Consider the following 14,018-nt stretch of genomic DNA (forward strand, 5'->3'; position numbering starts at 1 on the left):
AAAAAAAAAAAAAAAAAAAAAAAAAAGAACCAGGCTCAGAGAGGTAAAGTAATTTGCCCTCGGTTGCACAGCTGGCTGCGGTTAGGAGACATCAGAATTAAGATTGTCTTACTCCTAAGAAGTTCACGGTTTTGAGCACAACGTCGTACTGTCTCCCTTGTGGTGTGCTCTATTCAAAGTCTTAACAAAATTAAAATGACTACCTGTGCTATATACCATTGAGTTTGCTGGAGAGTAATTAAAACCATGAACGTTAAACTTGATCATACTTGGAGTAAGTGGCCAGGAGTAGGGCGCGAAAGGGAACTGGTTACTTGAAGGCCTACTATAGTTCTAGAAAATATGTGGGTTGAATTTACACCCATTATGTAATTTGGTCCTCAGAGGGACTCTGCAAAGTGGTTATGATGCACGTTTCACAGATGAGGTTAGTTAAGGAACTTGTCTAAGATTGCACAACTCAGAAGCGGGAGAGTTGGGATTTGAACTTCAGTCCCATGACGAAGCCACTGTCCCTTGCTGCGCCACTGTCCATTGCTGTGCGGTCTGGAGCTTGGGGCTGCTGAAGGGGAGTTAAGGCGAGGACCCTGCTGCGGAGAGGTGAGTGACTGGGCCCGGGTTAAAAAGGCATTTCGGAGGTAGTGTGTTGTAGACACAGATCACATCCAGCTGGAGAATGGAGAGGTGAACTATTATGCTATACCTTCCTCAACTGAGGATGATTCAGTTGAACATGAAGTTTGTTCTAGAGATCTACCCGCACCGAGCCTGCAGTTGTCATTTTGGGAAACTTTATTGTCTATCTTCCTTGAAAATTTTACTTTTTATGGTGGTGAAGCTGGAAGTTACCTAATTGTGTTTATATCCTTTCCGCAGCTTACCTTCAACCTTTTTTGGACTGTCGTATAGAACTTAACAATGACAGCATTTAGTTTCATAGTCTTTGGACACAATTTAAATATTTGTTTTTGCTGTGGACGTTGTTTTCATAACAAGCGTCATCAAATTCATATTTGTGTTTTCCATATGGGGGGTGTGTTTTGTTTTGACAGCTAAATATTTATTTTAACTTTTGATATGTTGTGTTTTAGAGCATAGCAAGAGGGAAAAAAAAACAACCCAGCCCAATAGCAACCATATTTTGTCTGGAAAGCTGCTTTTTTTTTTTTTTTTTTTTTTGTGGGTAGAAGAAGTACCTCATGTTTCATTTCATTTACTTTAAACTGGAAAGGAATTTTAACCATGCTTCTCAAGGGCCAGGATGCTGGGAAAAAAAGTTATTTAGATAAAACGTATGTTTTGATTTCCACGTGGGACTGTGAGCCATAGATTCTGATTATAATAATAATGTCCTGATTCTGACTACAGCAGCCAGCCACTTGGGTAATCAACCACTGTGTGCAGACACGCATTGTGATACTGTCTGATTTCATACCCCCCCCCCCATGATTTTAGAGTAGACTTGAGAGATCTGGTAAAACTTGCAAGAATGCACTAATCCTTTTGATATTCTATTTTTTAAATGATAAGAGTGGTACTTTTTCATTGTAGGGAAATTTAGAAAATACAGACAAGCCTAAAGAAAATAAAAATCAGTTGTAATCCACCACCCAGAAGTTAGTGACAATGTTTTGTATTTCTTTGTTAAATGCAGTGGTTTTTTTCATGGTGGACTCAAGTCCATTGCAGAATCTCCAACTTATAAGTGTAGTCTAAGGTTTTTAAAAAATTTTACCAAAAGATCCTCTGAATTACTGTTGCATCTCTAGATGGAAGTCATGGTCATGAAGAGTGAAATGGGAACACCACCTGAGAGAGAGAATGATCATGTGGCCTCCTCATGTAAGCTCCTTAAAATTCTTCCTCCTCCAACTTGAGTAGTAGAATTTCAGCTCTAGAAGGGGCTGTCAAGACCCACTCCACCCCGCCCCCCGCTTTGTTTTAGAGATGAGAAAACTGAGGCTCAAAGGGGCCAAGCACCTGATCCAAGGTCATATGATGTGTTAATGTCAGAGTTCCAATTTGAAGTTTTAGGTACTCCATACGTAGGTAAGTTTTAATTTCCTAATTAAAAACTCTTCACAGCCAGAACTTTTTGTTGGCTTGTCCCTCAAAAGAACAAGTTATTATGGTGAAAGTATATTAACTGTATACTGAAGGATACCAAAAAGGCCAATTTTTTCCTAATTTCAGAAAATGATCAGAACAGTTGTTTGCAGAAATTTATCATATTATTTGCTTTACTGAAATTGAATATTAGTGGTGGGGAACCTCTTTTGTGCATCTAGCCTTTAATTTCCTCTGGCCTAGGGAGCAAGTACAAGTACCAAGGCCTATAGAATATGCGTAGAGTCACAGAAATGCAGCAACGACTTCGTAAGAGTCTTTACACGTACTAGCCTGAAAGACCCCCATTGGAGCCATCGCTGCATGAAAGTTTTCTTGTCCTTTATAAAATGAAATGTCTGTTAAAATTGTGGTGAAGTTCACATTGTGGGAAAGAAATTGTAAAGACTGCATTTGCTTCCAAACTCAGGTAGGAAGTCAAGTTGTAGCAAATGCTGGCACACGCGCAATGCGCGCGCACCCTCACATGCGATTGTGTTTTAAATCTGGCGCTGTTAAAAAAAATAAGTTCTTCGGCTTCCCGCCCTTTCTTTCTTCGCCCTCTTTGTGCTTTCTGTAGCTGTGTGGGCCCCTCTCTCTTCATGTGTCCTTTGCCTGCGTGTCTGTTTTACTCTCAGGGTGACCTTTTTTCGGGCCAGTGGACTCTGCCCACTTTTCTTTTTCCGGGCTCCAGAGTCATCATCATGTTTACCTGCCGCTGCGTCTTCCCCTTCCCGCATTTGCCCCCAACCTGGGCCAGGTGCGTTTTCCAGCCTAGGATGGTCAGGGAAGCTGCTCTCCAGAACAGGTGTCGGGTGAGATATGGTGTCCCTTGATACAGAAATGTCACTGTTAGAATAGAATTTAACAAAATACATCTGGAGATTACATAGGCTGTGTACACGTGTAAACCTGTGAACACAAAATCATCCCTTTTCTATGGCCAGGGCCCCAGCAAACGCTAAAGCTACGTGAAATAATGAATATGGATACTCACTGCCAAGGGCTTACTGTTTGAACAAATGAGAAAATTGTACCCTTGCCTAGGGGTGTGTTGTGAAGTAGTTTTTGCTCCTGTTCCTTATTATTGCCTGCTAATGAATATGTGCATTGTCAGCGAGCCGCCAGCTCTTCCCAGCTTCCTGCAGTACACTGTATTTCTCTTCTGAAAATGGGTTTTGCTCTGTATTTAACCCAAGGAGATTTGCTTGAGCTTCATTTTGGAACTACTATGGGTGTAAAGTACACAGATAGAAGATACATGTGTACTGGCTTTGTAAGTGCAGTGAAACCTAGGAAAAGAAAAGAGCAGTCAAAGTAAGTCTTGGTTGCCAGCACTCTACGTTTTGTGGGATTTATATTTTATTCACGCACCTAAAAACTCTGGTTCTAGGGGCAGGACAGGAATAAAGATGCAGACGTAGAGAAAGGGCTTGAGGACACGGGGAGGGGGAAGGGTAAGCTGGAACAAAGTGAGAGAGTGGCATGGACATACATACAGTACCGAACATAAAATCGATAGCTAGTGGGAAGCAGCCGCATAACCCAGGGAGATCAGCTCGGTGCTTTGTGACCACCTAGAGGGGTGGGATAGGGAGGGTGGGAGGGAGACGCAAGAGGGAGGGGATATGGGGATATATGTATATCTACAGCTGATTCACTTCGTTATACAGCAGAAACTTACGCAACAATGTAAAGCAATTATACTCCAATAAAGATGTTAAAAAAATAAAATTAACAAACCAAAAAAAAACCCCAAAATACTCTGGTTCTTACATATATTCAAGGCATAAAATGTTCCATAGACCTTCTAAGCACAAGAATTTGCAATATCCACCGAGTTCTAAGTGTGCTTTTCGATACTAAGGACATGATACATGGGAATGTAGAGATGTTACCGTCAAGGGTTTTTTTTGTTGTTGTTGTTATTTTACCTTTTATGTTTAGGTCTGGAATTGATTTTTTTTAACATGTTTATTGGAGTATAATTGCTTTACAATGGTGTGTTAGTTTCTGCTTTACAACAAAGTGAATCAGTTGTTTTGACGAGGATGGTACAAAAGTAAATTTCTCTACTCGATTAACAAGTTTTGTTATCCACTTTCAGTTTTAGAGTGCGGATAAGGCTGCTTGGCTCCTGTCAGATTAAAAATGTGTGATTTATTAGGAAGAGGTTAAGGACTGGTTTTTCAGTGAATCTCTGCCGGGTCTAGTATTAGACTTTATTCTTGTTTGGGAAGCTGATGGCCAGCGTCTGTCTATAGACATAATCAATCATCTGTACTTTCGTGTGACCAGTCGAACTGAAGCAACAGGTGCCCCTCCAGGTTTCTTAGAGACTAAAGAGTACACACACACACACACACACACACACACACACACACACACACACATAAATTCCAAAAAATTTTGTATCACTAAGCCATAGTAGTGGATTTAGACATTTGAATTAACAAAATTTTATGTTTTTCAATAGTTTGTAAGAAACACCCTGTAAATAATGGTAGTTTCACATACTTAAAACGATTTTTATAAAAAGTCCTCAGGCAGATGGCTCCTAGAAGCTAAGGAGACACTTTAAGTTCCTTGTCAAAGATTCTACGTCTCCAGATGCCAGGGTCAGTTCAGATTTTCAAATTCTAGGCCCTTCCCTTCTAGGCCATAAGATGCAGAATTTTCCAATGTAGTAAGCACACCTAACCACACTAAGGAAAGAAACCAAGCAGCCGAGCTAATAGGAGGTGAAAATGTATACTTGCATCTACAGATAAAGCAGTCGGCCTTTGTTAGAGACACTTTTTAAGTATCAACTTCCCCCAATTTATTAAAGAATAACTAACAGATATAATTGTATATAGTTAAAGTGTACCACGTGGTACAATAAATAAATCTATTTTAAATAAGTTACAATAGATAGATGAGTTTGGGATGAACAGATACACACTACTGTATACAAAAGAGAGGTTCGGCTGAGGGGAGGGCCACTTCAGGGAGGGGCTCAGCCGTGGTCAGCGGGCTTGTTGCTTTGCTGGTCGCCACTCCCCCGGCCAGCCCGACCAGACGCGCCAGTAGCGGGGCACCGATTCCTCTCGGGCTCGTGGGCGCTGCCCTGAGCAGCCTCACCCTTTATGCCGGAAAGCTGGAGGGCACCGTGGGGAAAACCAAACGAGAAGAAAGTGGACGAGGTGCTAGAAGAAGAGGAAGAAGAGCAAGTGGTGGAAAAAGTTCTCGACCGTCGAGTGGTAAAGGGCCAAGTGGAGTACCTCCTAAAGTGGAAGGGGTCCTCAGATGCGGCCAGCACGTGGGAACCAGAAGAAAACCTGGATCGCCCCGGCCTCATTGCTGAGCTCCTGCAGTCACAGAGAACAGCACACGAGACAGAGAAATCAGAGGGAGGCAAGCGCAACGCTGATTCTGATGCGGGAGGTAAGGGGGAGGAGAGCAAACCAAAGAAGAAGAAAAAAGAGTCAGAAAAGCCACGAGGGGCTTTGCCCGGGGTTTGGAGCCGGAGCAGATTATTGGAGCTACGGACTCCAGTGGAGAACTCGTGTTCCTGATGAAGTGGAAAAACTCTGATGAGGCTGACCTGGTCCCTGACAAGGAAGCCAGTGTCATCGTGCCCACAGGTGGTCGTATCCTCCTATGAGGAAAGGCCGACGTGACATTCCCACCCCTCGGAGGATGATGACAAAAAAAGATGACAAGAATGAACTCTCCTGAGTACCAGCCCCTGTCACATCTGACTGTGGGTTTCAGGTGGGGAAAGAAGGAGTTCTACTTGTCTTGACACGGTAGAGGTGGCTTGAGAAGATGTCCTTTGAAGAGCCAGTATAGCTTCCGTGCCCTACAGCAGCCCAAGTGCTTTAAAGCCGCTCCATGCTGCCTAGGTTGCACACCCGTCCCAGTGGAGGGGAAGGAGGGTCAGTGTTTCAAGGCAACCCATTCTGAACTTTGCTGAGAAAACCAAAGGGCCTTCTATGAAGGACAAAACTTGCAGAGTGGGATGTGGGAGAGCTATAAAGATGCTGTAGATCTTCAGAGAGCATCGCCACAGCCCACAGCCTTCTTCCCAGTAGTGTTAACGCTGCATTTTTACAGCGTAGCATGTATGTAGTTTTTGAGTATTACTGGTGTGTTATTTGGGGTGGGAGGGATGGGGTGGGAAAGAAGGGAGATGGGTTAGGGTCATTTTTGTAAAAACTTGGGGCCTGATGGGGGAAGTGGTGAAACGAAGGAAAGAACAACTAATGATGATTTGGTTCTGTGTCCAGAATATTTCATCCTTTCCAAAAATGTCATTGGCAGCCTAAATGAGGACTGCGAGAGACTGTTTAAGAGCTGCGAATGCCTGAAACTTAGAAGCCAGGGTGTTCCCTGCCTGAGCTTAATGCTGTTCCCAACAAAGGACCAAGCCAGTTACGAAGTTACCAAAGCTGTCGTCTGGGGGATGGAAACTGGTTGAGGAGGAAAAGTCTTATTGGCGTGTATACGCAGGCAGATCATTCTGTCTTAGAGGTGCTAATTCTTGAAATTGACAAGACCCTTTCTTTTCCAATTATGAAGTTAAGAATATCAGCTTCTCCACCCAAGCCACTGGCTGAAGTATTTGGGGAAGGGCAGAGGGTGGTATAGGAGGTGGGAGAGTAGGGAAAGGCAAGGACCGATGCTCTTAGGGTGGGAAACTCTTGGAGCCTCTGTTTTTTGAACTTTGAAACCATTGGTGGCAGGGTCCAGTCACTGACAGCACAAGTTCACTGAAGCACTTCAGGAGTTGAAAGATTTCTGAAGCCCTGGTCTCAGGAGAAGATTAAACTTTCATACTGGGGCAGCGGTTCACTTTAAAACAAAGCAAGTTTTTTTAATCCTAAGAATTAACTAAAACCCAAGATGCTCTCTTGAATCATGAGATCCTTCAGTTCTTGACATCGTCTAGACGCATCTAGAACTCCATTGTAAACTCATTTTAGGCCTGTGTTAGGTTTCTGTGCAAACTTTTGTTTAACTGTTAAACTTCATACCAACACTGTCAGTTTTTGTCTTAATGAAAGTATGGATTTATTTTAAAAAAGCAAAATAGATAGCAAGGACCTACTGTATAGCACAGGGAACTATATTCCATACCTTGTAATGGAAAGGCATCGGAAAAAGAATAGATATATGCATATATGGATGAGGGAATCACTTTGCTGTGCACCTGAAAGTAATACAACTTTGTAAATTAACTATACTTCAGTTTTAAAAATGGTTTAAAAAATAATAAAAAAATGAAGTGTACAACGTGATGATTTGATATACATGTACATTGTGGAATGATTATCAAGATAATTTAATACCCACCGTATGGAGTATCATTTATGTACAATCAACTGCATCCAGTTAAGGCATACAACTTGACGAGTTGCGGCGGAGGCGTAGGGCCGTGTGGCGCTCAGTCCCCCACGCTTTCCTCCTGTTCCTTTCGCAGCGCATGCTTCCCCAGGCAACCACTGATCTGCTTTGGTGTGAGAGCTGCTTTCTAAACTTAGATTTGAAAGTTTGTGGATCTTTCTCAATCCAAAGACCAGCTATAAATCCAGAACGCTCTTTTCTTCTCTGTATTTCAGATCAAATAATATGACAAGGGGATTCCAGGTTTGACTTCTTAGAACCTTTTCCGGGTGGCCTAAAGGCGAGTACTTAAGATTTTGCCTGCAACTACACCAGAGTCTCTTTATTGACTAGCCTCATTACGTACTTGGATTCAAGGGAAATCAGAGCCAAGAGAGAAACAATCCTGATAACACAGAAGCAGTATATGTTCTTCAGAAGTAGATAGGATGAGATGTCAAGTCCCCCAAGGACAGGACAAATAGAGTAATTTGAATTTTGCTTCACACTTATTCATAAATTAAAAATGAAAGCATCAGAATAAATGTTTTACCCCTGTAGGTCTATACCTCCAGCTAGTGTGTGTATGTAATCATTATTCAGGAATAACGCTATCCCTCGAGCCTTCCAAAAGATCTGAAATGGGTTTCAGAGGGATGGGAGGTGTGCCATCTTTACACACTTACGTGCAAAGCCGGCTTTTAACATGCTGAATGTTGCTTTCCCATTGATATAGTCCGTTGAATGAATGATGAGGCAATTTAAGGGCTAGAGTATTGAGACGCAATTTGTTCCTTCCTCACTCACCCCCTCAAAATAATTCATGTCACGGTCCGTTTATGTCTAGCTGGCTCTCCTTTCCATTGCATCTAGCGCCCATCTGCCACTCCTGATTTCTGCTGTTCCTGCCCTTCCCTGCCGTCCTTTCCCAGTTTTCTTCCTCCTCTTTTCTGTCTCCCGATGCTACTTCTCTTACGCTGCTCTGCTTTCTCATGACAAAGCTGTTTTTATAAACATCTCCAGACCAAGTCATCGGCAGACTAATTCCAACATGTCAGATGTCATCTTGGAGACTGTTTTTCTTACTTTTTGTTTTGTGGTCCAAGAATTTCTTCAGACTCCTCTTTTGGGGGGCCGTACTGGAGGTCTGAGAGTTGTGAACGGTTGGTTTTCACATAATCAAAGTTGAATATGTTTGCAGGGCTATGTTGTAGTCAGTCTTTGAAACCATGAATCATTGGAAAGAAATGAATGATGTACATTACAGCGTTTCTGGGAAACTTCCCTTTACAAAGCTAACAGCAATTAAAATGGTCTTGAGGTAAGGAGATTTATTGTTCCTCAGAATGTACTGGAAAGGTTTTTTCGGTTTGGTGGGTTTTTTTTTGGTTTCTTTGTTTTGGCCACACCACGCGGCTTGCGGGATCTTAGTTCCCCTACCAGGGATCAAACCCAGGCCCTCGGCAGTGGAAGTGTGGGAGTCTTAACCACTGGACCGCCAGGGAATTCCCGGAAAGGGTTGGGTTTTTTTGTTTTGCTTCAAAAAACAAAAAAAACTTCAACATTTGTCAAAATCTATAGAATGCACAGCAGAAAGAATGAACCCTAATGTAAACTATTGACATTAGTTAATAATAATGTATCAGTGATGGCTCATGAACTGTAAAAACAAAAAAAAACCAGTAATGCAGGATATTAAAGATCGAGGTAACTGGGAAGGAGGTATTGTGGAGGTACGTGGAAACTACCTTCTGCTCAACTGTTCTGTAAATCTAAAACTGCTTTTAAAAAATCTATTATAAATCTATTATTTTTCACTTGGGATTCAGAAATACATCGGTCGCTTTTTATTATTAATTTGTAGATGAAAGCGCGGTGTTTGTTTTTAAGTACTAGTAACGTAAGAGAAGTGCCTCTTCGTGAGTGCTGTAACTTGTATCGTGGGTTCCCTGAATAGTGAAAATGTGAGTTCCCGGGAGAGCTGCCCGGCGCTGTTCACCACTGTCTGGTTGCACAAGAGTCGCTGAGCAGGTTAGCGTGAGCACCGCGTTGGGACTTTGTCTGCCACCACTGGGGCATCGTGCCGTCTTTGTGGTGGAGTAGAGCCCTGGGCTTGACAAATTCCGTGCCCTGCAACCCAGTGAGCCCTTTTCTGACCCTTGCATTTGTGGTATATCACCAGCAACAGTGACAATCGGTGAGCTCATGCCAACTCTTGCAGCCAATATCCAGGTCAGAGTTTGATCGCTTTCGGCCAAAGGCTCTTGCTTGGCTTGTAGTAACATGGACCTGAGACCAGAACCTCTGGGCAATTCCTCAGCGTGGCCAGTGTGACAGTAAAGCCATGTGAAAAGATGAGGTCTTTTAAGGTCTTATTGCCAGTGGTTTCTATATGCTGGAACTGGGTGATTCTTTCTTTTTGACCTGGGTGATTCTTACGAGTGACTACAAGTACGCGTTGCTTCCTTGAGTTGGCTGTGTAAACAGAACGTTCTCTGTAGGCGTTAGTAGGTGTGTGGGGGGTCAGGCCTGAGAAGGACATTAAGGCTGAGGGAGACAAGCAAACACTGGGATGGCGTTAAAGTCACTGGAAGAGGAAAAATTGAGAAAGCATCAAGAATTGGAATATAAATGATGGCAGTCACTCAAGGAATCAAGGACTGGATGTCTTGGGGGCATGGTTGTTCATGGAATGCGTCCGTCAGGTCTGTGATTAGACCCAGGGTCAAAAACTTCATGCAGTTAGCTGCGAAAATACTCATGAAGGGGGGAGTTGGTCATAGAGGTCACCTATTTAACTTATTAAATTGTACTGTATATCGGACGAAAATTTTTAATGTATGGATCTGTTACGTATGCTCATTGTTATACCTGTCATTAGAGACGCTTTCACGTGTTTTTTTTTTTTTCTTGATTCGCTGCTTGGCTGGTCGACTGTACATGTGGTCCTACCTCTGTTGGAAGCAGCAGATTTTAACGGGGAAGGGGAAAGAGGGGACAGTCCACGATGGAGGCTGGGGATTCCAGTTTGGCCGCCAAGATCACGGGTTACTCTGGGCTGGCGGTGAAGCAAACGGTGGCACAGCCACCGCATTCCTTGTGGTCACCCTCACGATTGACACCAGGCTCTGTGAGCTGACACGATCGCACAGCAGTTCCTGTCCATTGTAGAGGCGGCAGAACTAACCAGAGCATCCCGTGTTTGCCCCACAGCTGTAGACAGGCCCGGTCTGTCCGGAGGCCTGCCCCAGTCACGCTCCTCTCAGCCAGGCTGCTGGAAGTAGCTAGAAGGCCTGCGGAGGTGCAGTGGCGATGGCAGGCAGGGCGGGTATGTCGCAGCGCCGCCCTCTTGCCCCCTGTTGCTCACCCAAGTCACCGCTCGCTGCCCTTTGGCCGCTCTTCGTCTCCCTTCCCCCCTCTCTCCTGTTTACCCTTGATTCAGTTACTTGTGCATTTTCTGTTAAGGAACAAGGAAGCAGGACCTCAGCACCAAAAAGTCAGGGCCCCTTGGCTGAAGCAGTCAAGCCCAGACTTGCCCCACCGCCGGGCTGTTACAGCTGCGTGGGCCTGTTGGGTGTCAGATGGAACTTGGGGTACTTGTAAAAGTTTCTGACATACAACGTGAAAGTTGATTTGTGTCACCTTAGAAACCTATCGTTCCTTCCACTTTTAAGACCCTGTAATTTTCCTTTATGTGTGTGTTATCGTCCCTATAGCAGACACTGGCTGCGTGCATGCCGATGTGAAGGATTTATTCTGCGGCTAACTGGTTGGCGCGGGGCTGCCCAGTGGCCAGCGTGTAAGGAAACAGTTCATAGGGTACCAAAGGCAGCTTCTAGAGTATGAGTCCGAACACTTCCTCAGATGAAATCAGCAAACGTTTATTGACTGCTTGCTCTATGTGCTAGATGCTGTGGGGAACGTTAAAAGCAAAAAGGATCTCTTCAAGGGCGGAACACCCATTCTAATCGCAGAAGCTGTTAGAGACGCATGAAGGGTGTGGTGGAAAGAGTACTGAACTGAGAGGGAGGAGGAGGAGGGAGTCTACCGATAACCAGCTGATCCCTTGGGCAGAGTACTTCCCCTTAGTACTTAGTTTATAAAAAGGGAATCGGACTGGATAATCCCTCAGACTTTCTATAGATTGGTTCACAAACAAATGGGTTCAAAAGGTGAACAACAGTACAAGGCAGTAATAGGATTCCAGAAGACGGTACGTTCTCTTTTGCCAAATGAAGCATGCATATAATAGTTACTATTATGTGCAAATGATACATATATTTATACTGCATAATTATACTAATTATGACTATAGACCAGTATTTCTCAAAGTAGGGTCCTTGGACCCCGGAGGTGGTCATGCCCACTACACTTTGACTGTGGGCTCTAGGAATTCGGGGCGGCGGTTCTCAAACTTGGCTGCACATTAGATTCCTCTGGGGGAACACGGGGGTGGGGGGGGGCACCGAGACGTTACTAGTTGCTCTGGCTCCCCAGGTGCAGCCAATTTGAGAATCACTGGCGTAGGGACGGTGGCGCGCACCCGAGCACCTGTTACTCAGTAGGGGTGACGGAGCTCAGAGGCACGGAGTCAGCCAGAGCCAGAGTTGAGTGTGGGAGAAGGGGAAAAGCGGGTTTGAGTATGACTGCAAGGCCTTGAATTTCATGCTACAGATTTGGCCTTTAGATTACAATGGAGGCAAGTTGGGGGGAAAGGGAGTGATCCGTTCAAGGTGGTACATCTGAAAGGTTATTCTGGCACTTCTATGAAGACGGGAGTGCGTCCATAGTCAGGAAGTCTGGTGAAGTAGTCTAGGTGTGAAGTAATCGTGAACCAAATTAGGAATGTAGAAATGTGTTTATAAGGAAGAAAAAGTACGAAAGCTCTCTTCCTGGACAGATGGCTAGGATTTGGTGATAGCTGTGGGGTGAAGGCAGGGTTAGAATGAGTCTTTGGCTCAGGAGTTCCTCTCTTCTGGGACAGCCAGTGCTCTCCGGATGCAGCTATCGGAATCATCACGTTTTATGCATCTGTACTTATCCTTTGTCCCTCATTGCTTTGATTTTGGAGTTCTAATTTGGGGGGTGGGTATTCCCCAGTGATTTACAGAAAGACGCAAATTATAGTCGTCCAGAAAGCTACCCATGGTCATCGGGGCGGGGGGGAAAAATCCTATTTCTCTTGATGAAAGAATGCTTGGAGTTGTGGGAAAGTTGTAAACTTGGCAATGACTAATTCAAGCCTATCAGTCAATTAAGTGAATTTTTATTTTATCATTTGTTTTATTTGGGAACTGTTTTAATAGTCACTGAAAGAACATCAATCTCCATATTTTTAAAACAAAACAAAAATATCATCGAACATTAGGGCAAAGGGCAAGAATTTCGAGGTTTTACCTTTTGACTTTAGCAAATATTTGCTGCTCCAGTTTTCTTGTTGGATTTCACCATTTAATTTGTTTTTGGTTTGGGGTTTTGGGGTTTTTTTTTTTTTGCACTGTTCCTACTTGTTCCTCATGTCTGATCATTTTAGTTCTCTTTATCCTGTTATTGATGGCTTTTTTATTCCTAAGTATTCTTAATGTTTTGTTTTGTTTTGTTTTTCTCCTTTTCTTTGGTCTTATAAAGCTCATTAGCCAGCAGTTAATGTAAAGACCTATGAGAAAATACGTATGGTCTGGGTTTTTTTTTCACCTTTTGACCCCTTCACCCATTTCCCCACCCGCTGCCTCTGGCAACTGCCAATCTGTTCTCCGTACCGATGAGCTTGTTTTTTGTTTTTTAATTTTTAGATGCTGTGTATAAGAGAGATCATGTGGTATTCGTCTTTCTCTGACTAATTTCACCTAACATAATGCCCCGGAGGTCCATCCATGTTGTTGCAAATGGCAGGATTTCCTCCTTTTTATGTCTGAGTAGCATTCCATTGCGTATACATGTACTGCATCTTCTTTATCCGTTCATCCATTGAGAGGAACGTGGGTTGTTCCACCTCGTGGCTATTGTAAGTGGTGCTGCAGTGAACATGGGGGCGCTGATATCTTTTTGAGTTAGTTTCTTTGGCTAAATGCCCAGAAACAGAATGGCTGGATCACATGGTGGTTCTATTTTTAATTTTCAGAGGAGCCTCCATACTGTTCTCCACGGTGGCTGCACCAATTCACATTCCCACCAACAGTGCAAGAGGGTTCCTTTTTCTCTACATCCTTGCCAACACTTGTTATTTGTGGTGTTTTGACAGTGGCCCTTCTGACAGGTGTGAGATGACATCTCACTGTGGTTTTGACTTGCATCTCCCTGATGATTAGTGATGTTGAGCGCCTTCTCGTGTTGCCTGTTGGCCACATGTGTTTGTGTTCTTTGCGAAAATGTCTGTTCAGCTCCACTGCCCATTTTTTTTTTTTTTTTTTTTTTTTTTTTTTTTTTTTTGCGGTGCGCGGGCCTCCCTCTCCTGCGGCCTCTCCCTTTGCGGAGCACAGGCTCCGGACGCGCAGGCTCGGCGGCCGTGGCTCACGGGCCCGGCCGCTCCGCGGCACGCGGGATCC

The 14,018-nt window shown here is 43.9% G+C and overlaps 1 pseudogene; it reads left to right on the top strand.

Annotated features, from left to right (window-relative positions):
• Positions 1–3,337: 3,337 nt before the first annotated feature.
• On the top strand, positions 3,338–5,807 carry LOC102974918 (chromobox protein homolog 1-like; annotated as a pseudogene).
• Positions 5,808–14,018: the final 8,211 nt, after the last annotated feature.

This window comes from Physeter macrocephalus, chromosome 21, assembly GCF_002837175.3.
Source record: "Physeter macrocephalus isolate SW-GA chromosome 21, ASM283717v5, whole genome shotgun sequence".
NCBI lineage: Eukaryota > Metazoa > Chordata > Mammalia > Artiodactyla > Physeteridae > Physeter > Physeter macrocephalus.